Below are 25355 nucleotides of genomic sequence, written 5' to 3'. Positions count from 1 at the left end.
CCGGTTAGCTTACTGGTTGAGCATGGTGCTGACAACACCAAGCCGAGGGTTAAGATCCCCTTACCGGTCATCTTTAAAAAAATAATAATAATAATTTAATTAAAATAATAAACAATGGATACATTTTAATTAAGTAAAATTCATTACCGAAACCACTTGGCTAAATTGTTATTTAATTAAAGCCAGAAAAAACACTTTTTCTTGCTTCCTTTCTGCTGAAACTTGAAGCCCAAGGAAACTGAAATTTAACTATTTATTCCAAAGGGTACTTTGATCTGACCTGACCCAGCATTCTCATTCAAAAATAGTTTAAGATTCCCAAACAATTATTATTTAATCCTGCCTCCCCACCAAAGTTTCCTATTATATGTCCTAAAAGCACTAGTATAAGAAGAAAAAGGAAAGAGAAAAGGTATTCCCCCTATGAAGTAGCTTTGGAAAATGCTCAATTAAACCAGATTAACTTTCTTTTCTGCAGATCCTGGATGTTTAATATATCAATAAATGCTGAATTCACAAAAGGAGTATGCAGCACTTCTCTGACTACAGAACCTTTCTATTCTTAGACTACCTCAGGAGGCCAGTACTCCATGGAAGCTCCATAATCAGCTACAATGTATTTCGACAAAATAAAATTAAAATAAAAAATAAATAAATAAATAAACTAAAAAAAAAAAAAAAGAATGAACTGACAAATGAATAGCTGTATATTCAGCCATGGCGGACTGATGGCCATGAGATTCCAGTCCTGGAAGAGGAGAGAAGTGGCTGGTATGTTCACTGTGGCAATGGAACAAGAGCCATCACCTGGCTCCTGGGGCACTCACTCATTGCTTCTATCTGCACGTGGATGAGGTTCTCGATGTCTTCCTGCAGCGTCTGATGGGGCTTCAGGGGGATGGGCAGGTAGCCATAGTGGTCTCTGTTGCAGAGGTACATCTGGATGCCTGAGGATCCAAGAGAGAGACAAGGCTGACCAATGAGAGAACGTACTTCTCAGTGACAACTGAGGAAAAGGAGACTGACCTGTGCACGATGCTGAATTGGACACCGAAATTCAACAAGTCATTGTTTCAGAAGCAAAAATGCTTCTTTATTAAAAAAGTAAAACATAAAATTGGGGCTAATAAAAACACTGGGCCATTCTTTAGCCCAGAGGAAGTTGATTTTTTCTCTCTGAAGTAAAAGCAAACTCATGGCCTGAAATGAACACTAAAGGCATGAAGGGATCAAAAGGAGGCAAGGAATTCCCATTCCGGAGAGAAGAATGGAGCACTGTAACCTACCTACAGGAAATAATGAGAAAACGAGGAATGAAATCCATATTTGAAATAAAAGCAAACAGGAAAATCCTGTAAGGCTGGCAGATTGTTAAAGCTAAATCTAGGCATACATAGAACAAAAAATGAAAAAACAAAGGAAATTTAAAATTCTCCAAGTTTCTCCTTGGTTTTATTTCTTTCCTAAGTAGGCATGGATTTGGAGTCAACCAACAGACTTGAAACTTCCAAAATAAGTTCATAAAAGGGCAAAAGAGAGTCTGCATTTCAAGTCCCATGAGGAATCTGCAGTGTGACAATACCAGAAATATGCCACAGTCCTCTCATATTCATGACTGGTCTTCATAGCCCCAGCTGGCAAACTCCAAGACTTTTAAATCATGTGTGCTCAACCAGACAGCTAGGAACACAGGAAGTTTGAAAATCTGAAGGAAATGGATAAATTTCTGGACACACACAAGCTCCCAAAACTCAACCATGAAGACGCAGAAAATTTGAACAACCAATAATAAAGGAGATTGAAGCTGGTATCAGAAGGCTCCCAACAAAGAAAAGCCCAGCACCAGATGGATTCACAGCAGAATTTTACCAAACATTCAAAGAGGAATGGACACCGATTCTTTACAAACTATTCCAAAAGATTGAAACAGACGCAAATCTCCCAAACTCATTCTATGAAGCAAACATCATCCTGATACCAAAACCAGGTAACGATATAACCAAAAAAGAAAACTACAGGCCAATATCCTTGATGAATATAGAAGCAAAAATCCTCACTAAAATACTAGCAAACAGAATACAGCAACACATACGTAAAATTATTCACCACGATCAAGTGGGATTCATCCCAGGGATGCAAGGTTGGTTCAACATACGCAAATCAATAAATGTGATACACCATATTAATAAAGTCAAACACAAGGACCATATGATCATCTCTATAGATGCTGAAAAAGCATCTGATAAAGTTCAGCACTCATTGATGACAAAGACCCTCTATAAGTTAGGTATAGAGGGAAAGTATCTCAACATAATTAAAGCCATATATGACAAACCCACTGCCAATATCATCCTGAATGGGGAAAAGCTGAAAGCTTTTCCTTTAAGAACAGGAACTAGACAAGGATGCCCACTCTCACCACTCCTATTCAACATAGTGTTGGAAGTACTAGCCAGAGCAATCAGAGAAGAGAAGGAAATAAAGGGCATCCAGTTTGGAAAAGATGAAGTCAAACTGTCCCTGTTTGCAGATGACATGATCCTATATATCGAACAGCCTAAAACCTCTACAAAAAACTTGTGGGAATTGATAAATGATTTCAGCACAGTAGCAGGATACAAAATCAACACACAAAAATCAGTAGCATTTCTTTTCTCCAATAGTGAACATGCACAATGAGAAATCAAGAAAGCCTGCCCATTTATAATAGCCACCAAAAATATAAAATACTTAGCAATTGAGTTAACCGAGGAGGTGAAAAATCTCTATAGTGAGAACTACAAACCACTGCTGAGAGAAATTAGAGAGGATACAAGAAGATGGAAAGATATCCCATGCTCTTGGATTGGAAGAATCAACATAGTGAAAATGTCCATACTACCCAAAGTGATATACAAATTTAATGCAATCCCCATCAAAATTCCAAAGACATTCTTCTCAGAAATGGAAAGAACTATCCAGACATTTATATGGAATAATAAAAGACCATGCATAGCCAAAGCAAGACTGAGCAAAAAAAATAAAGCTGGAGGCATAACACTACCTGACTTTAAACTATACTACAAAGCTATAATAATCAAAACAGTATGGTACTGGCATAAAAACAGACACACTGATCAATGGAATAGAATAGAGAATCCAGAAATCAACCCACACACTTACTGCCATCTGATCTTTGACAAAGGCACCAAGCCTATTCACTGGGGAAGGGACTGCCTCTTCAGCAAATGGTGCTGGGATAACTGGATATCCATATGCAGGAGAATGAAACTAGACCCATACCTCTCACCATATACTAAAATCAACTCAAAATGGATTAAGGATTTAAATATACACCCTGAAACAATAAAACTTCTTAAAGAAAACACAGGAGAAACACTTCAGGAAATAGGACTGGACACAGACTTCATGAATATGACCCCAAAAGCACGGGCAACCAAAGGAAAAATAAACACATGGGATTCTATCAAACTACAAAGCTTCTGCACAGCAAAAGAAACAACTAACAGAGTTAAAAGACAACCAACAGAGTGGGAGAAAATATTTGCGAAATATACATCTGACAAAGGATTAATATCCAGAATATATAAGGAACTCAAACAACTTTACAAGAAGAAAACAAGCAACCCAATTAAAAAATGGGCAAAAGAGCTAAGTAGGCATTTCTCTAAGGAAGATATACAAATGGCCAACAGACATATGAAAAAATGCTCAACATCACTCAGCATCCGGGAAATGCAAATCAAAACCACACTGAGATACCATCTCACCCCAGTTAGGATGGCTAAAATCCAAAAGACTCTCAACGATAAATGCTGGCGAGGCTGCGGAGAAAAAGAAACTCTCATACATTGTTGGTGGGACTGCAAAATGGTGCAGCCTCTATGGAAAATGGTATGGAGGTTCCTCAAACAATTGCAGATAGATCTACCATACGACCCAGCTATCCCACTGTTGGGAATATACCCAGAGGAATGGAAATCATCACGTCGAAGGTATACCTGTTCCCCAATGTTTATCGCAGCACTCTTTACAATAGCCAAGAGTTGGAACCAGCCCAAATGCCCATCATCAGATGAGTGGATACGGAAAATGTGGTACATCTACACAATGGAATACTACTCAGCTATAAAAACGAATGAAATACTGCCATTTGCAACAACATGGATGGACCTTGAGAGAATTATATTCAATGAAACAAGTCAGGCACAGAAAGCGAAATACCACATGTTCTCACTTATTGGTGGGAGATAAAAATTAGTATATAATTCACACACACACACACACACACACAAAAAGCAAAAAAAACTGGGGGGGGGAAGAAGATATAACAACCACAATTACTTGAAGTTGATACGACAAGCAAACAGAGGGGAGATTGGTGGGGCGGAGGGGGGAGAGAGGGGAGGGCGGGAGGTTCTGGTGATGGTGAGCAATAATCAACCACATTGTATATTGACAAAATAAAATTTAAAAAATAATAAAAATACTAATAAAAATAAATAAATAAAACAAGGGGATTAGATGAGAAATAATTAATAAGTAAAATAATATTAAAAAAATAAAATATAAAAATAATAATAATTAGATAAAGGAAAACTAACCATAGTCTATAAATAGCTCAGCTTGGAATCAGGTGCACATGATTATAGCAATAAGAACACTGACCACTGGTCTATCTTCAGTTACGTTGAGAGGACAAAGCATGAGAAGAGCGTGCTTGCCCGTGCAGGGCAGAGGGTGGAGAGAAGTCTCACTCCTTACCTTCTGCCGTGGAGCACCCACAGATACGCCCACAGTAAGAGTCAGGAAGGAGCAGGACAAGCATGTTATCTAGAACTATGAATGTGAATATTATACTATTGTTATCACTTAAAGAGGTAAAATCGGTTGTCTTCTGGAAGAGAGAAACGGTGCGGGGGTAATGTGCAGAGAACTCATTTTTAAATAAACCTTGGGTGACTATTTGCACTCTTTTAACTATATGCATGAATAATTGGATACAAATAAATAAAATTAAAAAGGAATTACGTTGATAACTAAATAAAGTCTATGAAGGAATCTGGTACTCTCAGTAAAAGCTTCTTCTGGGGAAAACAATTTTCCCTTCAAAAAAGAAAGGCGAATTACACCACACTTTGAAGGACTTTGCTTTTCTTACAAAGACATTTGCTGGTACTCACATAGTGCCTTAACACTGCAGATTGATATAATTATCTCTATCCTTGGTGATGAAAAATCAGACTCAGAGGAGGTTGCGATTTGTCCGAGGTCATGCAGTAAGTCATTAGTGCCAAATCTTTGTCCCTAATTGGCAATGCCACCCAGAATTTGGAAGCTGTCTTGGGACAATTAGTCAAGAGGGACTGCCATCTGCTCATGGGAGGCACTTTTGATCACTACCAGTGGTGTCCATGAGGCAGATCTGCCTACCCGTCACCCACAACCCTGCCTCTTTTGACTCACAGAAGACATGTGGAAGACGACTGGCTGGGGCCGGGGATGGTTCCTGTAGCCATGACACAGAGCCCAGATCACTGGCCACACGGGAGGTGAACTCTTGTCCCTGGCCCCATTCCAGACACAGAGACTGGCCCATGCCCACATGTTCTCTTCTGGGGCTGATGGGCAGCCAAGCCCAGCTCACCAGCACTCTTGAATTGCCCCTCACCCATCGCCCACATGTAGCAAGGGCTGGAGTCTGCGGTAGAAGATTTAGGACCAAGGTTTGTGGTTAGATGGTCCTTCCTGGGACATGGAAACCCTTTATTTCCTTGTGGACCTTTAAAAAATGATGCTCCAATGGATGATGCGCAGCTAGGGAGTGTCAGAAGAGTGAGAACAAAATAATACAAATCATCTTCCATCAGGACTCTTTCAAGGGAGAGAGGAAGAGCTTTGCTCTGGGCCTAAGAAAGGAAGAGCCTAGGGCTCTCCATGGGCTGCATGTGACCCCCACATTCATTCATGTTTCTCCCCAAAATACTTCAATATAAATAAAATATGACCTTCGAACCACACAACTGTCAGGAAATATGTTTCATTTCCCCCAGATGACAGTGATTCTTTCCTGCCTTGACTCCCACCCCGTTCACCGTCTGTGCCACTGATCTGGCCCTCAGCTTTCACCGCTTCCTAACTATTAGCTTTGTTTTCACGTGTAAAGATCTTCACTTCCAAACCAACACACAGTCTAACACAATGCTAGGCACAAAAGTGAAGAATTGTGGATGCATCCTCTCTCCTTCCTTTTCTACCTCTCCTCTCCTCAAATGAATCACCAAACAGCATTGGGCCTCTGTACCTGCTTTCAATGTTCCAGAAAGGCCCTTGGGAAGTCTGACCAATAAAACATAAAGTCCTAGTGAACAGGCCAAGAGAAAGGCAGAGCTGAAAAATCCCTACCCACCCTCTGTCAGTCTTCCAGCCCCAAATCCAGGTATTGGTTTTAAAAAACATAGCATAATAATTTAGTACACAGGGTCACAATAATGCCTTGGACAATGGCTATAAGAAAGGACTATGTTAGGCAATGACCATCATTGTAATTGTTAGTACCTCACTTTCTTGGAACATCTTACTCCAATCTCTGAAGCAAAGGGACTAGCACAACTGGAAGGGATGAGAAGGCCCTGACTCTGCTTTCCGTCCTGGTGGAGTCAGAGCAAATCACACACCAAGCTGAGAGAGGCAGTTTCCATTGATATTGACACAAGAACCTCTGTGAAAACTTCCAGTCCACCTGAGGATTGCTTTTGCCCTGACACAAAGCCTAAAAATGCCTACACGTGACAAAAGGGTCTGACTGCTCTTGCAGCCAGGGGGAAAAATCGGCTTCATGCATGTCTACCAAATATTCTCATTCCTACCAAATCTACAACTGACGGGTGGGACACCTATGGCTTTAGGATGGCCTGATGTGTGAGTTGTAGCTTGAATTTGTACTAACATTCTCATCTGCCAGCAGGTCACCCAGCTGCCTGGGTGTCTGCACGATCTCTTTCACCCTGATTTATGGCCACAGTGAGCTTATTCACCATCTTCTCGGTTTCTAGACCCATTTTTGCAAGTGATCAAGTGGCACATATCTAGTGCACTGATAATGGGAACGACTTCTGTCAGGAAAGTCTGCACTACCCTACTAAAAGTTTGCTTTGGTAATGCTGTGCATCTTCCTGTTGAACTGCTTTTGTGAATTACGTCCTCCCCGACAGCAGGCGTAGGGTGAAATGAGAGAAATTACTTTCCTTCCTTTTGACTTGTCTTTTTCAGAAAGCCTGCAGACCCACAGGAAATACTTTCTTAGTGGTTCACAAAAGACTTCAGTCTGGCTTTGCCTCTCCTTTCAAGGGGACTGAGGTAGAGACTGTTGGTCACCTTCCCATATCTGGTCTCTCCTCCTTGTAGAGTGAGGGAATTGGGCTCGTGACTGCAGGGAATAAAAACGACATTCTGAGCCTCCCTTAGAGCTGGGTGTTGTCCCTGAGTAAGTCCTGGTGGACAGGATGGGCATGGACGTGCTGTGCTCAACTTCTGGATTGTACCCTTGAAAGGATGAAGAGCGTCCCCCCTTTCTTTTTCTGCCCTGGTGGCTGGAATGCGTCCAGGGTGGTGAGATGTCCTGGGTCCTACAATTAAGGGCACTGCCTCAGAGAGAACGGAGAAGCAATCTAGAAGAAGCCTGGGACTCTGAAAACGCTGTGAAACAGAGCCAGCATAGCAGCTCAGGCTTCTGTGAGGAGAAATAAGCTTCCATTTTTAAAGTCTGGGGGCTTTGTGAGTGTTGTTCTGGGCCTCTGTCACAGTTCCCTACTTAATAAAGGGACTACTGTAATAACAGCAATGCAGTAGCACCATAGGGAACCAGTCACCTTCCCAGACTCCCAACATCATCCTTCTTCCAACTCTGCCCTAAAAGAAAGTGGATTTCTAGGTGAGGGCAGTCCTGGCTCTGGGTGACTGGTGCTCACAGGGACAGCCACATAGAGGATGCTGGCATGGCTACTGCAGACAATTAACTGCCTCTGACACTACCTGGAAAGAAAGTGTTTTTTTTGTTTGTTTGCTTGTTTCCTGAAATAGGAGTGTTTCTTAATAAAAGGCACAAAACAAAGGAGCTGGTCATTTGCAGTGTTTCCATGGTGGCAGTACACCCAAACACAAATGGTACCTGCTTGCCTGCTGGAGAAGGCAAAGACGATGATGTCATCAAAGGTCCAGGTGTAGTCCTGGTGTGGGGGGTGGAAGGTCAGCTTGTCAGAGGCCTCCTTCCTGAGGTTGCTTAGGAAGGTGGAGTGGACCATGGGCACAGGGAAGCAGCCCATCCGCTTCCACTCTCTAATCTGAACGTAGTCTGGGGTCCGTTTATAGAAGCCCTGTAAAAGAGCAAATAGGTGGGCTGTGCTCTGATCTGAAGCCTTCCTCTTTCCCAGTCATCTGCTAGGCTGATTCCGTTTAAGTCATCACCAGTTAAACAGAAGCTCCCGGACAAAGTCACCTTCACTCCTCCTATCTTGGCCTAAGAATTTCTGAATCAGCTCAAGAAATACTGTCTATGTATAAAACAATACTAAGGGGATCTTGATATCAGAAATAATTTGGATTTCAGCATATATCTTGATTTAGTAATTCCATAATAGTGTATTTTATGTTGACTTATGATTGAATGTGGAGTCTGAGTGTTAAGAGGTGGTGGGGCAGAGCAGTGAAGAACCCGGGTTCTAGTGTTAGACTGCCTGCGTTTGGATCCCAGCTCAGCTGCTCATTGTCTGGGGGACAGTGGCCAACCTTGCGGTGCTTTTTCCTCATCTCTAAACCAGGGATGATGGCACTGTCTACTCCACAGGGTTTTCTGCAAAAATTAAGTGAGGTAAAACCTGCAAAGTGCTTAGCATAGTGCCAGCATCAAGAAGGCATCAACAAATATTAGCTAGTATTAAAATTACACAATGGCTAATATTTTTAATTAAACATGCATCACTTAGACATACAAATAAGGGCCTTCTTTCGATGTAGTCACTTATTCAATATTCTGGTGGAGATGTGACTGCTCCACATTTTGGAGGGATTTGTCTTTTGAAACTTCCTTCTGCATGAGCAAACAGGACAACAAATTCCCTTACTTTGTAGTTTTAAATACACTGAATTTGCACAACTTTGGCATTATCTAGCTTGTTTTCCCTCCAAACTAAATTGTTCACTCAACAAACATCTAATGAGTACCTACCATAAGGGGTCTTCAAAAAGTTCATGGAAAGATTTGTACTATCTTTTAATTCTATTTTTTCATGAACTTTTAGAAGCACTCTCATATAATTGAAGCTGATCAGCAAATAAGACAGCCCCAGACTTAGCCCTCATCAAGTGTAGAGTCTAGTGGAGGAACTTACGCCCCAGTGGCACCTACTATAACTTGACCATGTTCAACGCTAAAATCTGTTCCAGAAGAGACAAAGATGTATCTCAATAAACTACAGCTAGTGAAAGTATGTGAAAGCTTTGAAAGGATTTCCAAAAATTTTCTAGGTGATGACAGGCTCCTTGTCTACTTCTCTGACATGTTCTTCAGTGTTTAAGGAGTGTTCTAGACGAGCTAACCCTAACACTGAGCACGTGATAAGGTACAATGATCAGAAGATGTGTGTCTTATTGTTATCTCAACCATCTTTTAGCTGTTTGATCTTAGCCCATGCTTAACCTCTTTGAGCCTGAGTTTCTTCTCCTGAAAAATGGGATAACAGTTGCTAAGTCTGTCTCATAGGGCTGTAGAATGAAGTACGTGTGGTAAGGTGTGCGAAGATACTTTGGAAACTGTAATTCATTATAAGAAGTATTATTTTTACTATAATTTTCAATTAGCCCTTAACTTAAGGATTGTTTAACATCCTCTGTGGATTCTCCTAACACTTCAGCTCATGAGCATTCACCCAGGGGAGAAAAGGAACACTGGTTCTTTAAAGGACTGCCTAAGGACTCATGTCAAATGTAAAGTTCTAGTCTACTTAAGAACAATATTCTCAGAATGAGAAGCTTGGAAAATTCATGATGATGATGAATCATTGAATATCCTGGAGGTGGGAGTGGGAGAGAAGGAAACAGAGAAAGAGAGAGAGAGAGAGAAAGAGAATTAATATGCCTCCTGCAGAGAGACAGAGGCAATGAGTATGTCTCTTTTTCCACATAAGTTAAATCTTATTGCTAATAATTCCTGTTCATTGGTCAGACAACATCAAGGTCATTTTGTTTTGGAGGTGTTTATGGGCTCTGGAAAACAGGGCCTGCCTTGAGCTTATGAAGTTATTGGCCATTTCTGTTCCTGCCCTAGTTGAAACCTGACTAGAATGGGGGAAAGCCAAAAAAAAAAAAAAAAAAAAAAGAGGGAGGAATATTAGAATTGCCCCTAAGTTGCTCAGAATTTAGTTTTATTGTGCAAAACAAGTGAGCACATTTCTCCTATTTGCTTTTAATGATTAAAGCAAGTAAGGAGATAACAGAAACTTGGAGACTATGGTCAGTCACTAGGATAACCCATCCTCGTTACTGGAGTCAAAGCATAATTCATTAAAAGAAACCCTTGAGTGATTCTGCCTCGTGGAACACTGCAGACTATTCACTGAGAGTAAATGAATTTAAACTAACCTCATATAACGTTTTCTCCCAAGGAACTGAATGGCCTTTATAAATATGAACCTATTGCCTCCCTCAAAGTGATAACAAAAGAGGACTGCTTCATCCAGTGGTTTACTGGAACTGCTGATTATTAAATTTTCAGGAATTTTGCAAAGCAGTTGACATGTTGGTAGCTTAAAATCTGTAAAAACAAAAATCATGTTAATCCCTCCTACTCTAACAACATCTCAGATAACAGCTTTTCATATTTTTACTAACTATATCATCAAGTAGTTATACTGCATTTTACATAACCTTTCCCTTAGCTTAAACAACATTTAAGTTGTTTGCGTGGTGGGAGAATTTACACGATAACAATTGGTAAATGCTGTGAATCAGCCCCCAGAGAGAGCCAGTTATGAAACATTTATCAGAATACCACCGGCCTCATTCCTCAACCAAAACCAGACCAAATATAAAAAATAGACTCAAAATTGAGCCCTCCGGCCATGAGAACAAATATATCACTTCATATATCATTTTTCTCTTAACCCATCTTTATCCTACATGAATGCATATTACATTGATTGGTTTAATTTACCTCTCTAATTCATTAAAGAATAAAAATATAACCAGCCATAAGCATTCACTGCAACAGGCCTCTAGATTTTGAAGATTTTATTATGCAATAGAGAAATGAGGAAAATTCGAAATTTGTTTTTAACTTGAATTTTGTAACTATAAGCTGCCATGATAGTTTTAATTATTATAACTCTTTAGAAATAAATTTGGCAACATAGCAAAGTATCATCAAAACATTTATACTCTTTGACTCAGTCATTCCACTTCTAAGAAACTACCCTAAGGAAATAATCTTAAATACAGAAAAAGTTATATTAATCATAATGGTCATTATAATACTAAAAAATTGCAAGCCACTCAAACATTGTTCAAACTAAAAGAAAGGCTGAGTAAACTGCAGTATAGCCACTTGATGATAATGTAATTATTAAAAACATGCAAGCTTCTATCTGTAGTGCTGTTATAGTGGTGGGGATAATTTTTTTTTCTTTTTTCTTTTCTTTTTTTTTTTTTACTTTTTTCCATTTCTAAGTTTTTCTATAGTGTTCTTACATTAATTTTCTAATGACAAAGAAAACTCATGTAATTTTTTTTTAATTCCCTGAATCAGGGATTGGGGGAGAATACAAAACATTGATTAATTTGAAGCTCTAAGGCTAAGCTCTTTAGAATATATTCTTCATAATTAATACAGAAGAACCCATTGGGTTGTGGCATTGAACCTGGATTTATGGCCTTTTCTGAAAATGCTTGCTCTAGTAACACAACGACATGCATGTTTCAAGGGAGTAAATGAGAAAAAGATGAATGGGGCCACTATCCACACAGTGTTACCTTTTTAAAACCCATAGCCTTAATTCATTAGCCAAAAGACTTGCCTGAGGTGTGATTCCGCACCAGAAATTAGCATACAATCCCCGAGACTCCAGCATGGGGGCCACAATGGTTTTGTTTTCTGCAATCATTAGACTGAGGGTCTGTGGATTAGTCAGGAAATTGTCGACATCTATGAACTAGGAAAGGAAAAAGATAATATCAGGTGAAAACGTACTTTTCAGTAATGGGTTCAAGAAAAACCCAACACTTCTGAAGGATCGCAGAAGCTTGCTCATGACATATGGAACCAGCTATCTCGATCTTCTTTATTGAAACCCAATTCAGCTGGATAGTTTTAATTCAGTCAAAATATATCTAGTCTAATTTCCACATGTTCAACTTTGCTCAAAGCACCAAGCAATGGATTGGTATTGCCGGACTGGACACAAACTCAACCAGGACCCAACCTATGCCTTGGCTGTAGTTTAAGTACAGGATGTTAATGGCTCTCAAGTCCTTAAAGATTCATTCAAAAATACTTACTGAGTGCCCACTCTAGGGACAGATGGGCAGACCTATTTAGGTTTTATACAGTAGTGCCAGAATGTCCCCAAACAGGTCCATCAATGCTATTTTAATGTTACAAGTAGAATTTTAATTTAAAGTGCATTATATCAACCCACGGTAACCAGTGAAGCTATTTCCCATTTTAGCAGAAGTCCACATTAATAATGATTTATTTGTAGAGACAGTGCAACAACAAATTCTAGCATATAAAAGAATGGGGAATTGGTCAACAGACACAAAGAATGACTGTGTATTGTAATGATGAATAAGCTAACTATACTGATCTAACCACCACACATTGAACACAATTATTAAAATCAATGTTGTACCCCACATGTATGAATAATAAAAAAAGAAAAGAAAAAAAAAAAGCACACTGAACTGTAGGCTTAAAAATAGCTGAAATGATAGATTTTAGTTATGTTTTACTACAATGAAAATAAATAAATTATCAGAAGCATTCATTCTTATGAACCCCAAAATTTTGTGGTCCAGCATTAGTACACTTCAATGACGTTGAAACAGCTATGCAGTGTTAAACACTGTCAGTACAATTTGAAAACTCCTATGAAATTATTTGTGTTGAAAGTGTGCCTGATACATTTTGCAGCAAAATAACATGGAAAATGGAAGACAGCCTTGGTAAATGAGTCTATCTCCTGTATCTAAGAATAAATGGAGGTACTTTGAGGAAAAGCATTGGTTGAAGTTATGTTTATAACAACAGCATTAGCCATAGCATGAAAAAAACTTCTCAAACCATTTGAATTCCCAAAATAAATTTTTGAGAGCATCAGGGTAATCAATCTTTTCATCCTGATTCCTCTAGGAAATAAATTAAATTTGGACTATGTCAGTAGCCATAAATGCCAGCTATTCAGCAGTATATGTTACGACATGGTAGTTATGTTATTCTATGTCTCCCCAATTATCTCTTGCACTTTATTGTCTGTAGTATATGACTCAGTGAGTACCGTTGGATCGTTTTTTCTTGTTTCCCCCGAAAAGGAAGCAGCAGCTTCAAAGACAAAATTTTAACACATAAAAATGTATTTCCAAAAATATACTGCCTAGTACATAAGTCAAAAAAAAAAAAAAAGAAAGTGTGTGATAAATTATTGAGCTGATTTTTGTTGTGCTTGAGGGGCCGGGGCAGACACAGGTTAAATGTATTCCTTTATGAACCAGAGTCTATCGACAGGGAGCAGATGTCCATAAATGTAGTGAAACAATATTAGCTATCTTTTATTGGTGTTATTTCTAGTTTCATACTGGAAAACATTTGCCAAAAAAATTTGGGGGGCCACAGATGAAGAACTTAGTTCCCATGAACTTATGGAGAAGAAAGTCAGTCAACTTTCAAAAGGGAAAAGAAGACTGCAGAGCTCCTTGTTAGGAAGCTGTCTGCCCTTCCAACTGTGACAGCTTCATCTAGGACAAGAACAAAATATAACATCGATTCCTAATCATCAAGTCCAGCATTTTTCTGGACCACTCTGGAAGTTCTAAGGGAAGTGATGGAACCTCTTTATGGGAGAAATTCCCCATGAGACCCAGCATAATTGGGAGCAACCAGGAGGCCAAGCAAGAGATGTCACTCCTTAAATCACTCGGGAGCAAAAGGGAAGGGAGGTTCAGAGCTGTTCAACTGAATCTCTTTTTATATAATTATTTCTCGTATCCCCAAAATTCTTCCAAAAAGTGATTAAGACAATTAGAGTTTCTTATGCCTGTGATATCACAGAGACCAAATAATTCAGGATCATCTTGGCTCACTCTCTAGAAATCCATGTCAGAAGCAGGTCTGTGATGAAATCCAGGCATCCTCACATCAAATTACTAAAATTTCCCTTTTAGTCTGTATTAAAAACTGGAGGAGGTTGTGCCTAAGCACAAGGTTGTTTTGATTGTTCCCATGGCCCTGGTTTTTGGACAACGGATTTGGACACATTCTAGATAACAGCTGTCAAGAAATGAAACATTTGCTTTTACCAGGATGTAGTCTGACCATCTTTCCCTCGCAGTTCAAAGGGCTGCCTGTCGTAATTTCATCACATGGGCAAACCGGGAGCTTGGCCAATGCTTTGGTCCAATTTCATCAGGATGAGACCTAAAAGAATAATAACAATAATAATAGCTTTTAATTATTGAGTGCCTACAAGTACCAGGCTCTGTCCTAGATGTCTCTGTGTACTAAGTCATTTAATCCTCTGTCAACCCAAGGAAGTAGATACTACTATTGTTATCAACATCCCATATTGCAGATAAGGAATCTGGAGCAGTGAGAGATTAGGTAACTTGCTGCTCACTATATACATAAGAATCTTTACAGGAAATATTTTAATGGGTTCTAACAAGATCCCTATGAGGTAAGTACTACTGTTCTCCCCCTTTTACAGATGAGGATATTGGTGTGGAGCAGTTAAGTCATTCACCCTGTGTTATACAATCAAGATTTGAATTCAGGAAGTTTAGCCTGAAAGCTCATGTCCCTAGACACTTTTTTATACATCCCGCCATCAGATAAATTTGGAAAGGTCATATGTAAAAATACAAGTCTCCCAGGAAGAACAAAGATTTGATTTACTCCGTAGAATCTCAGTAAGTAATTCCATACAGCCTAACCCGTTGACCTATCTCAGGTAAAGCGAGGCCATGGGGCAGATACATAACGTCACTGGTATCTATAGCAACATCCACAACACAGCCAGGCCCGGACCCCTGCATGCCCACAAAGGCAAGTGGGTCGGTCCATCCTCCAGAACCCTTCTGAAAGCCCCCAGCTGGTATGGTCACTCACTGGTGCTGTCACAGTAGCCCAAAACTGGCCACCCCTTGAAGTTCTCGTACCTGCATTGGCAATATACTTATTTTAGTGAATGAAAAATCACAAAAACAATGAGACTTTAACTATACAAATAAGGTTGATAAAACTATGTACAGTACAGGAATTCTCTGGAATGCCTTCTCCAATTATTTCTTCAACAAAAATCAGTGGAATTTCTGTTTTTCTAAATATCATGCCAAAAAAGAGAGAAAGGCCTTCCTTATTATTTTTCACACCGACCTTGGCATATAATATATTTACTCAAAACCTGGGTACAGAGAACGTTACCAGGATGCAAGGCACGAAATCTTTCTGTGCCATTTTAATTGGGCCGAATTCCATTATAAGGAACTCCCAAGGGGTGTTTAAAATCTTTTACAGTGTTCAAACTTCATTGCTAAATTTTTCTTATACAAAGACCACATGCTTGCACTATTACATTTAGAGAGAGAGACTAGAGGAATAGAAATGTGTTCTGGGATGTCATTTATGATTATTATAGTGCAGATTTGGCTTTCAATAAATTACTTATCCTGGGCAGAAATTCTGGCAACTCATTCATGGTAGTTCTGTAATTTCTTAATGTGGAGTTATAGGAGTCTCGGAAACATTTACAATAGTAAGGATTAGGCGGCGGCGGGGGCGCGGCCCAACCGGCGCACACGCGCGCGCTCCCCGCGGAACTCCCGCCGGCGGCTCGGCCCTCCCGGAGGCGCGCCCGAGCCGCCGCGGCCGCCGCCAACACGGCCAAGACGAGCGAGGAGGTGGCGGTGCTGGTGCAGCGGGTGGTGAAGGACATCACCAACGCCTTCAGGAGGAACCCGCACATAGATGAAATTGGCCTGATCCCATGTCCTGAAGCTAGGTATAACCGGAGTCCCATAGTCTTGGTTGAAAACAAACTTGGTGTGGAGAGCTGGTGTGTCAAGTTCCTTTTACCATATGTCCACAACAAGCTCCTTTTGTACAGAACGAGAAAGCAGTGGCTGAACGGAGATGAGTTGATAGATGTCACATGCACCCTGCTGCTTCTAAACCCAGACTTTACCACTGCATGGAACGTGAGCACTGTTCTAGCGTTTGCCAGATGAGGAAGAATCAGCAAAGGAGACTTTTAGGAAGGAAAGAGCTGATCCTTGCTGGCACTTTAAATCCAATTAAGGACTTACATCTGGGAAAACTGGCCTTAACTAAGTTTCCGAAGAGTCCAGAAACATGGATTCACAGATTCTTCTTGATGAACTATCTTCTACTAAACACTGGGCATCCATGCATGTTTCAGACCACAGTGGATTTCACTACCGCCAGTTTTTGTTAAAAAGTCTTTGATTAGCCAAACTGTGATAGACAGTTCTGTATTGGAGCAAAACCCTTTGAAAAGTGAGCCTGCCCTAGTTCCTCCAAAAGATGAAGTAGCAGCAGCTTCGACAGAGAAACCAAGGATAAATCTTCCCCATCTTCTAGAAGAAGAAATTGAATTCAGCACTGACCTTATTGATTCCTACCCAGGACACGAAACTCTTTGGTGTCATCGGCGGCATGTTTTCTACCTTCAGCATCACTTAAATGGTAGGTTTCCTCATAGCATGACCCAGCTGACACCTGGAGACAGCCCTGGGGGGACTTTGAATGACTTGCACTTCATTCCAGCAAGCCCCCAACTGTCTCAGGCAATGGAGGTGGATGGACTGAATGACTCTAGCAAGCAAGGCTATTCCCAGGAAACCAAACGCCTGAAGCGGACCCCAGCTCCAGACTCCCTAGGCCTAGAAATGGAGCACAGGTTCATTGATCAAGTGTTGTCCACTTGCCGGAATATGGAGCAAGCCAGGTTTGCCAATGCATACAGGAAATGGCTGTTACTTTGAGTCAGTGAAAGAGGTGGATCAGCCCTCCAGGGTTCCCCCTTCAGTGCAATATTGCTTTCCTCTCTTACTTACAGAGTTGCATGAACTGTTTGCTGTTATTGGCTAACTGTATGTTCTTCACCTTTAGGTTAAAAGTTCGTAGTGAACTTTTTGTTGTATTTATTTTGTTAAGAACTGGCATTCCTTTGGGGATAAAATAATTGTATAGTTTCCTCCTGCTAAACACTGAGTCTTAAATTTTTTTCTTTTTAACTTCTCATTTTATATACTATACATGAGGCTTCTTCTCATTTGGTTCTGCTAATTGGTTAACACACACCTCAACCCACCTCAGTGCAATTGCTATATAGACAAATTCTTTATAAACTTAAAAATTTATGTAGCAGTTCAGCTTAAGAACATTAATACAAAGGCAGAATGACTTATATAATTGTTGTTTTGAAAATCAAATGGCTAGATGGATGGATATGTGAAAATACAAACCTGCATGTGGATGTGAAAACACTGCATGTGGATGTTTAAGACTATAGTGATGGATTTAGGAGAAAGAGAAAGTTCTCTTTCTCTGTTCTACTCAAGTTATAGACTACCATAACCAAAGTCAGAAGTACTGGAATTTATATGAAAAAATGCTTCAATATATTCCACTTTTAAAATGGTTATTTAAAAAAAAAAAAAAAAAACTAAGAGTTTATGTAATTGCAATACTGGAAAATTATTTTTCTTACTAGTTTTTATCTCAAATTTGGTATATGCCAAAACACTCAACTTAGCTCTTAGAAAATCAGTTTTTTTCCCTAAAACCTTGGAATGCCATTTTTAGTTATTGTTATTTTTTTCCTTCTAAATTCACTCATGAAAAATGACAGAAATATACATAACAAATGTATCCATAAAAATCTTTCTTTTTAAAAATTTAAGCTATTCAGGATGCACTGGATAAACCCACAAATTTTTGTGACGTGACTATTTAAAATAGTTTTGAAGATTAGTTCTTCAATCTTTGTTCTAAAAACTAAACAAAACATTTTGATACTGAATTTATCAGGCAGGGGTAAGGTACCAAAGTATCCACATTACAGCTGTATCTTATGTTTTCAATAACAAGGGCTGAGTTTTTCAGGTTGGTGAGGCAGGGGTGGGGAAAGGGCCAGGTACAATAATGTTTACTTTCCTATTATATTGCCACCTTTGTAAATGGTCTTTGTTTCCTCTTTCCACATACATTTCTCTTTATTTAAAAAAAAAAAAAAAACAATAGTAAGCATTAAATACATTACATTTATACTTATTCTTATTCACTCATTTGTTCATCCAACAAGTATTAATTTAGTGCCTGCCAATAATACAGCACTGGGGGGAAATATAAAGTGTTTGTATACTCTAGCCCCTGCCAGAGAACCTGTCATTTATTTAGAAATATGCATAAATTGCACAGTTGACTAATAATGTTACTTAAGCATATTGTTGTATCAAAAAGAATGATGTAGAAAATAAGCACTACAATTGTTGAGAGGAAGGTAGACCTTTATACCTGGAATGACGAGGAGTAGCTTTCTGTAGTGGGTATGGTTTAGGAAAAGAGCTGGTTACAAAGAAGAAAAGGGCCTTCCAGGAACTGCATGGGCAACAGTTCGAGGGTTGAAAATATAAGGACATTCTGGATGAAGCAGATTTTCTTTTGGGAAGAAACAGAAAATATGGATGCTCAGTTAATGGAATCTTTTAAATAAAAGTGTCAGGTATTTGAACTTTGTTTTGTAGGTACTGGAGAGCCACTGGAGTCCTTTTAATAGAGAAATGAAACTATTTCATTTGTATTTCAGGTACATTGATTTCACAGTATGGTATGTAGGATGACTTGGAAATAGAGCCAACTAAGAAGTTGCTATGGTTGAGTTTCTGGTCAAGATGGTGAAATAGATGGTCCCCAGCATCACTCTGTCCAACAAGTCAACCAATTTACAATGAAATAAATGTAATATCAGCCAAGCTAGTGCCACTGCAGCTCAGGGGAAGAGGAGGAGAGACCTATGGAGTTCATGAAGGTGGGAGAAACCATGAAGAGAGAAAGAAAAAGCTGCTCTGAGAGTTTTGGGCCACAGCTGTTTTAATGCTGGAGCTGCTGAGTGCATGGAGCAAGAGCCAGCAGAAGCTGCAGCTGTGCCCTTCAGATGGAGTTACTTGGAAGTGGAAGGGGAGAAGAGGGCCTTGGTGGCCCCCAGGACAGCAAGATCACTAATAGGGTTCTTGTGGACCCACACAGGAGCGAAGAGTTAGAACAGCTGAAAAAGGGAGCCATTCAGAGGCTGGTGAGTCAACACAAGGGACCGGTGCAGGGCCCATCCCATGCGAAGAGTTTGGAGTGTGGGCAGCAGGGAAGACGGGCCCACTGGAAGAACACTGGGACACAGCAAGGACAGCCAATCCGCCCCCTAATCAGCACAGGACAACTCAGAGGAGACTGGTCGGGAATGCAGAATTGCATGGGGTGCAGTTTGATTAGAAAACTCGGGCCCAGATCAGAGTTTCTATACAACCCAGGTGCACCAAGTCTCTGGAGAGCCTGAAGTACCTGTAAGGTCACCCATAAAACCCTGAGCTGCACGAAAAGCCTTCCCTAGGGAAACAGCAGCAAAGCAACAATTTAACTCAACCACACAGCTCAAGTACTGGTTCCCACAGGAAGTTTCCCCGTTTTAGAAGTAAGCAAAGGACAAAAAATTCGTTCCAGCCCAGGCACACCATTAGTGCTTTGGGGCCCACCAGGGGACATGAGGCATGGAGCCAAGGACAGGACCCCTGCCCACAGCCACTCACACCACCAGCACCTTGGGGCCTGCCCAGGGGCCCAGGGCATGCAGCTGGGGACCGGAACGCCTGCCCAAAACCAGGCACACCTCGCCAGTGCCTCAGGACCTTCCCAGGGACCTGAGGCATGGAAAAGGGGACCGGATCCCCCTCCCACTACCACGCACACTGCACCAGCACCACACGGCCCGCCCAGGGACCTAAGGCATGGAGAAGAGGACTGGACCCCCCCCCACAACCAAGCACACCACGTCAGCACCTTGGGGCCCACCTGGGGACTGGAGCCAGGGACCAGGCTCCCCTCCCACAAATAGACACACCACGCCAGTGCCTGGGGACCCACCTGGGGACCTGGGGTGTGGAGCCAGGGACCAGACACTCCCCACAACCAGGCACACTGCAAGCACCAAGGAGCATGCCAAAAACATCACCTCCATGTGGGTGGCCCACCACAGCCACCACAATAACCATGGCTGCCGCGAAAGCAGCTAGATGCCACAACCACCATGCAGATGGTCCGCCAGCCACTGGAGTGCATTGACACAAGGAGAGTCACCAGCGGAGATAAAGAAAAGAAGAGGATGTCTCTCTCCACAAAGGCCATTTCAGAGTGACAGAAGAAGCATCTGCTCTATGATAATATTGGGGGACCTGGTCACACCTCTCAGCATTGGACAGATCATCTAGGCAACAGATCAACACAGTAACCACTACTCTTTCAGAAGGAGAGAAGAAATCTAGGGTAATTAGAGGGGGGAGGGGGGAGTGAGAGGGGGAGGGGGAGATTTTGGACAAGGGGCATAAGGAATAACAATGATGTGTAACAATATATATGCTAGTAATATTTATTTGATCAACATATCTCAATGTTGAACCCCAAAAATATGTATAATCAATTTTGATTCAATAAAAAAATTTTTTTAAAGAAAGAAGTTGCTATGGTTACAATTGGAAATAACCTACATATCCATCAGTAGAGGAATGATTAAATAATTATGATATAGCCATACAATGTATACTTTGCAGTTAAAAAAACAAAGCTCCTTAACTATTTTTATATAATAATGACCAAGACATGATAAATAAAAGAAGCAAGGTTTGCAAACTTTTCACTATGATCCCTCAAGTATAAAAGGTTTATACTCAAAATAAGAATAAATAATAACATTTACGTATATACTGCTGTGGTAATTTATTTATGAACTAACAAAAAACTGAACTTGGCTGGCAGCCGGGGAGGAAGGAACTATGAAGATCTGTGAAAGGAAAACGTGGCAGGTGTTGGTAACGCACTTAAGTACAGAGATGAAAGACAATGAAACGTCACGTGTCTCCAAGACTGAAAGCCTGAAGGGCTGCAGAAGTGGTTAAGAAGGACGGGTAAATAAGGAGTTTACAAAATTCACTCTTGTTACTCACTCTGGTTCATCCATAGGCCTCCACTCCACATAGTGATAGAGTCTCTGTACATTTTTTAACCACTCCCTGAGTATTTCAGTCGTATTATCCACATTGTGATCAGCGGCTGCCCTGCATGAGAGAAAACGCAGTATAGTTTAGTTATGTCATCCAAAGAAAGGGGGGGAAATCCAAAGGACCCCATTCTAACTGAAAGGAGAATGATCAGTTCTGGCAAAAAATTGTATGCATGGCAATAATGTCTTCACGGTCCAAACTAGACAATGAATTTCTGAAGTGAGAGATGCTGCTTAAAATCATCTTTATATCATGAGTTGCATAAACAGGGTTTAGCCAATTGTAGAATTCATAACGATTGTATTAATAAACATATGAAAACACAAAAACAGTATAAGCAAAAAATGAATTAACCTAGAGTCAGTTAATGAGTCTTTTTGAAAATTTTCCCATTTGTTTTACTTTTTAATTATCTAAGATGTAAATTCTACTAACATTTACCTTCAATTTAAGCAGCAATTCAGTTTCATGTTCGTTTCAAGTCAATTTTTAGGTCACAACAAAATATCTAGTCAGTGCTGATTTAATCATATATATAAGAGGGTGAAACCACAATAATAATTCCCAATATAAAACTTGAAATCTAAGGTATCTTCACCTACCTATTTTGGGTTTATACAAAATACATTATCTTCAGAAGCCTTCAAATATCGTATGTAAAACTTGTTTCTATTCTACACTGAAAGCTTAAAAAATGATTCCACTTCTAACAGGGCTTAACTCACTTATTAAAATATTTTCAAATTTTATCACAAAGGAAAACCAAACTCCATGCTGTATATGAGATACATGTGCAAATCAAAGTTATCCAGAACACCTAAAACTGAAGAGATAAACCAATGAAGTAAAAAAAAAAAAAAAAAAAAAGGAAAGAAAACAGGGGTTATAATGCTGACATCAAATAAGGTAGAATTCAGGCCCCAAAATATTAAAAATTACAAAGAAGGAGACTTTATAGTACTAAAAGATGCAATTCACATCAAAGATAGAGTAGGTATAAATATCTATGCACCTTCATATAGTACAGGGGTTGGCAAACTTGTTCTTTAAGAGGTAGATAGTAAATATTTTAAGCTTGAGGCCATACACTCTCTGTGGCAACTACTTAATGCTGCCATTGTAGTAATAAAGCAGCCATAAACAATATGTAAATGGATGAGCATTGCTGTGTTTCAATAAAACTCTATTTACAGAAACAGGCAGCTGGTCTTCAGGCTGTAGTTTGCTGATCCCTGATACAGTAGAAAGTATAGAAACTGCAAAGAAAAACAGAAACATCATAAGAAATGATAACGTACAACTTCCAGTTGAAGATAGCATGAGTGAGGAAAAAAGTAAATACACAGAATATCTGTACAACATAATAATAGAGACTATAAGTTCTTCTTACGTTTATGGGGAACATTTACTAACATTGACCAACAACTACATCACAAAGAAACCCTCCATAAAATTGAAATAATATAAACAACATTTTCTGGTCACAGTGCTAAACTAGAATTAATAATAAAAAACAAAAAATTCCATTAAAAATTCTCTTAGAGGGCCGAGCCCGTGGCACACTCGGGAGAGTGCGGCGCTGGGAGCGCGGCGACGCTCCCGCTGCGGGTTCGGATCCTATATGGGAATGGCCTGTGCCCTCACTGGTCACGAAAAAAAAGACAAAAAAAAGAAAAAAGAATTCTCTTAGAAATACAAACCAATTTCAGAACTTCTAAAAATTAATAGTAAAAACACTGCCTATCAGAATTTTGGGATATAATTAAAGCAGTGATCAGAAAAAACATTATAGTTTCAATGTTCAAATTGATAAAAATAAATGAGTTAAATTCCTACTCAAAAAGCTAGAAAAAGAGTAGCAAAGCAGGAAATTCATAGTACACATAAAGGCAGAAAGTCATGAGGTATAAGACAGAAAAAGAGTGAACTATAAACAATCTGAAATGCTACTTCTTTGAGAAAAACCAACAAAAGACAAGCACTAGTTAAGACACCTACTCAAGACAACACAAACATAAGAAATGAGAAATGACAAGTGGGGAGGAATATGGTTGATTTGAAAGAAAAATTTTTTTAAACATAAGCAACTGCTCAATGAAAAATATGAGGGTACTTCAAAAAAGTTCATGAAAAAATAGAATTGAAAGAAAATATAAGTATTTCCATGAACTTTTTGAAGTATCCTCATAAATTTGAAAAGTGGATAAAAGGGAAGATTTCCTAGAAAAACTGTGGATGTTTTTCTGCACATTAGCAATTTTGCACATTAGCAAAATTGACTCCAGTAGAGATATAAAACTTAAATGAATAATGTTCATGGAAGAAATAAAAAAAGACTAGGCCCAGATGGTTTCACAGAGGAATTCTACCAAGTCTTGCACTCGATATTTCCAAAGTTACATAGCTTGTTCTCTAGAGTGGAGAAAGAAAGTGAAAGTTCTAAGTTATTTTAATAATGAAAACATAATATTCATATTTAAACTTAAAGAGTAATGCACACAAGCATACACACACACAACTACAGACCAATATCTTTTAATGAATATGCTGCAAAAACTTTAAAGTATTTGCAAATGGAATCCAACATTCTATCAAGAAAATATTATAGTATAACCTAAGATTGTTCAATATAAAGGTAATTCATAAACATAACTCACTTATTAACAGACCTGAAGAAAAATCATGATTATCTCTGCAAATTTGTAAAAGGACTTTAAAAAAAATCAACACCTATTCCTGATTTTTCAAAACCACACAGAATAAAACTAAAACAGATATTAAAACATACTATAAAGCCACTACAATTAAAACTATGGGGTAATGACACAGGGATAGATGGGAGACCAGTGGAACAGAATAGAAAGTACAGAAATTAGCATATGATAAAGGTGGCACCTCAACTCATTGGGGTGAAGAGACTTTCAGAAAAGATGTTGAGACAATTGGAAAGCTAGTTGGAAAAAAGATAAAATTAGATGCATACCTCACACCACACACAGCAATAATTCCAAGTAAGAAGTCTACATGAAAAACTAAAATAAAAACATACAAGCAGTTACAGAAAACAAGAGTAAATTTCTTTATAATCTGGGTAGTTAAAAGGATTTCTAACTATGATTCAAAATCCAGATGCAATAAAAGAAAAGATTCATAAATATGACTACTTAAAAATTTAACTATCAGTTTGTAAGGCAGAAAAAAACACTGTAAGCAAAGGCACAAAACAAACTGAGAGAAAATATTTGCAGACTATACAAGGCTAATTTCCCTAATTAGTAAAGTATTCTTAGAAAAAGAGAAAAATAGCTAAAAATTTGATAGAAAAGTGAGCAAAAGACAAGAGCAAACAATTTACAAGAAAAAGATAAAAATAGCTCATATCAAAAGATGCTCAAATTCAGCTGTGATAAAAGAGAAGCAAATTAAAACTACATTGAGGTACCGTTTCTTACCTATCAGATTGACAAAAATTCTAAAGCTAGACTGTACCCTCTCTTGGAAAGGATTCCTGAAAATGGGCACTGTCATACATTGCTGGTGGAGTGCCAAATGGAATAATCCTACGAAAGGTAAACTGACATAAATCTAACATAATGACATCTGCATTTTTCTTTTGACCCAAAATTCCACTTCCAGAATTTTCCCTGAATGTCAGTCTCCACGTAACTTTTTAAAAATGCACGGCGTTATTCAGTGTGGTATTAATTGTAATAGCAAAATATTGGAAACAACCTAAATGCTCATCCATGAAAGACCAGTTAAATAAACGTCACTGATTGGGCTACACAGCTGTAAAAACA

The 25355-nt window shown here is 39.3% G+C and overlaps 2 pseudogenes; one reads left to right on the top strand and one right to left on the bottom strand.

Moving 5' to 3' along the window:
* LOC134384956 (procollagen galactosyltransferase 2-like) overlaps nt 1-25355 on the bottom strand; it is a 162983-nt pseudogene that overhangs the window by 81545 nt on the left and 56083 nt on the right.
* LOC134383307 (protein prenyltransferase alpha subunit repeat-containing protein 1-like) lies at nt 16460-17268 on the top strand (annotated as a pseudogene).

The sequence above is a fragment of the Cynocephalus volans genome, chromosome 8 (genome assembly GCF_027409185.1).
Source record: "Cynocephalus volans isolate mCynVol1 chromosome 8, mCynVol1.pri, whole genome shotgun sequence".
Taxonomy (NCBI): domain Eukaryota; kingdom Metazoa; phylum Chordata; class Mammalia; order Dermoptera; family Cynocephalidae; genus Cynocephalus; species Cynocephalus volans.
The sequence above is the reverse complement of the archived record's forward strand: the minus strand, read 5'-3'. Positions and strand labels throughout refer to the sequence as shown.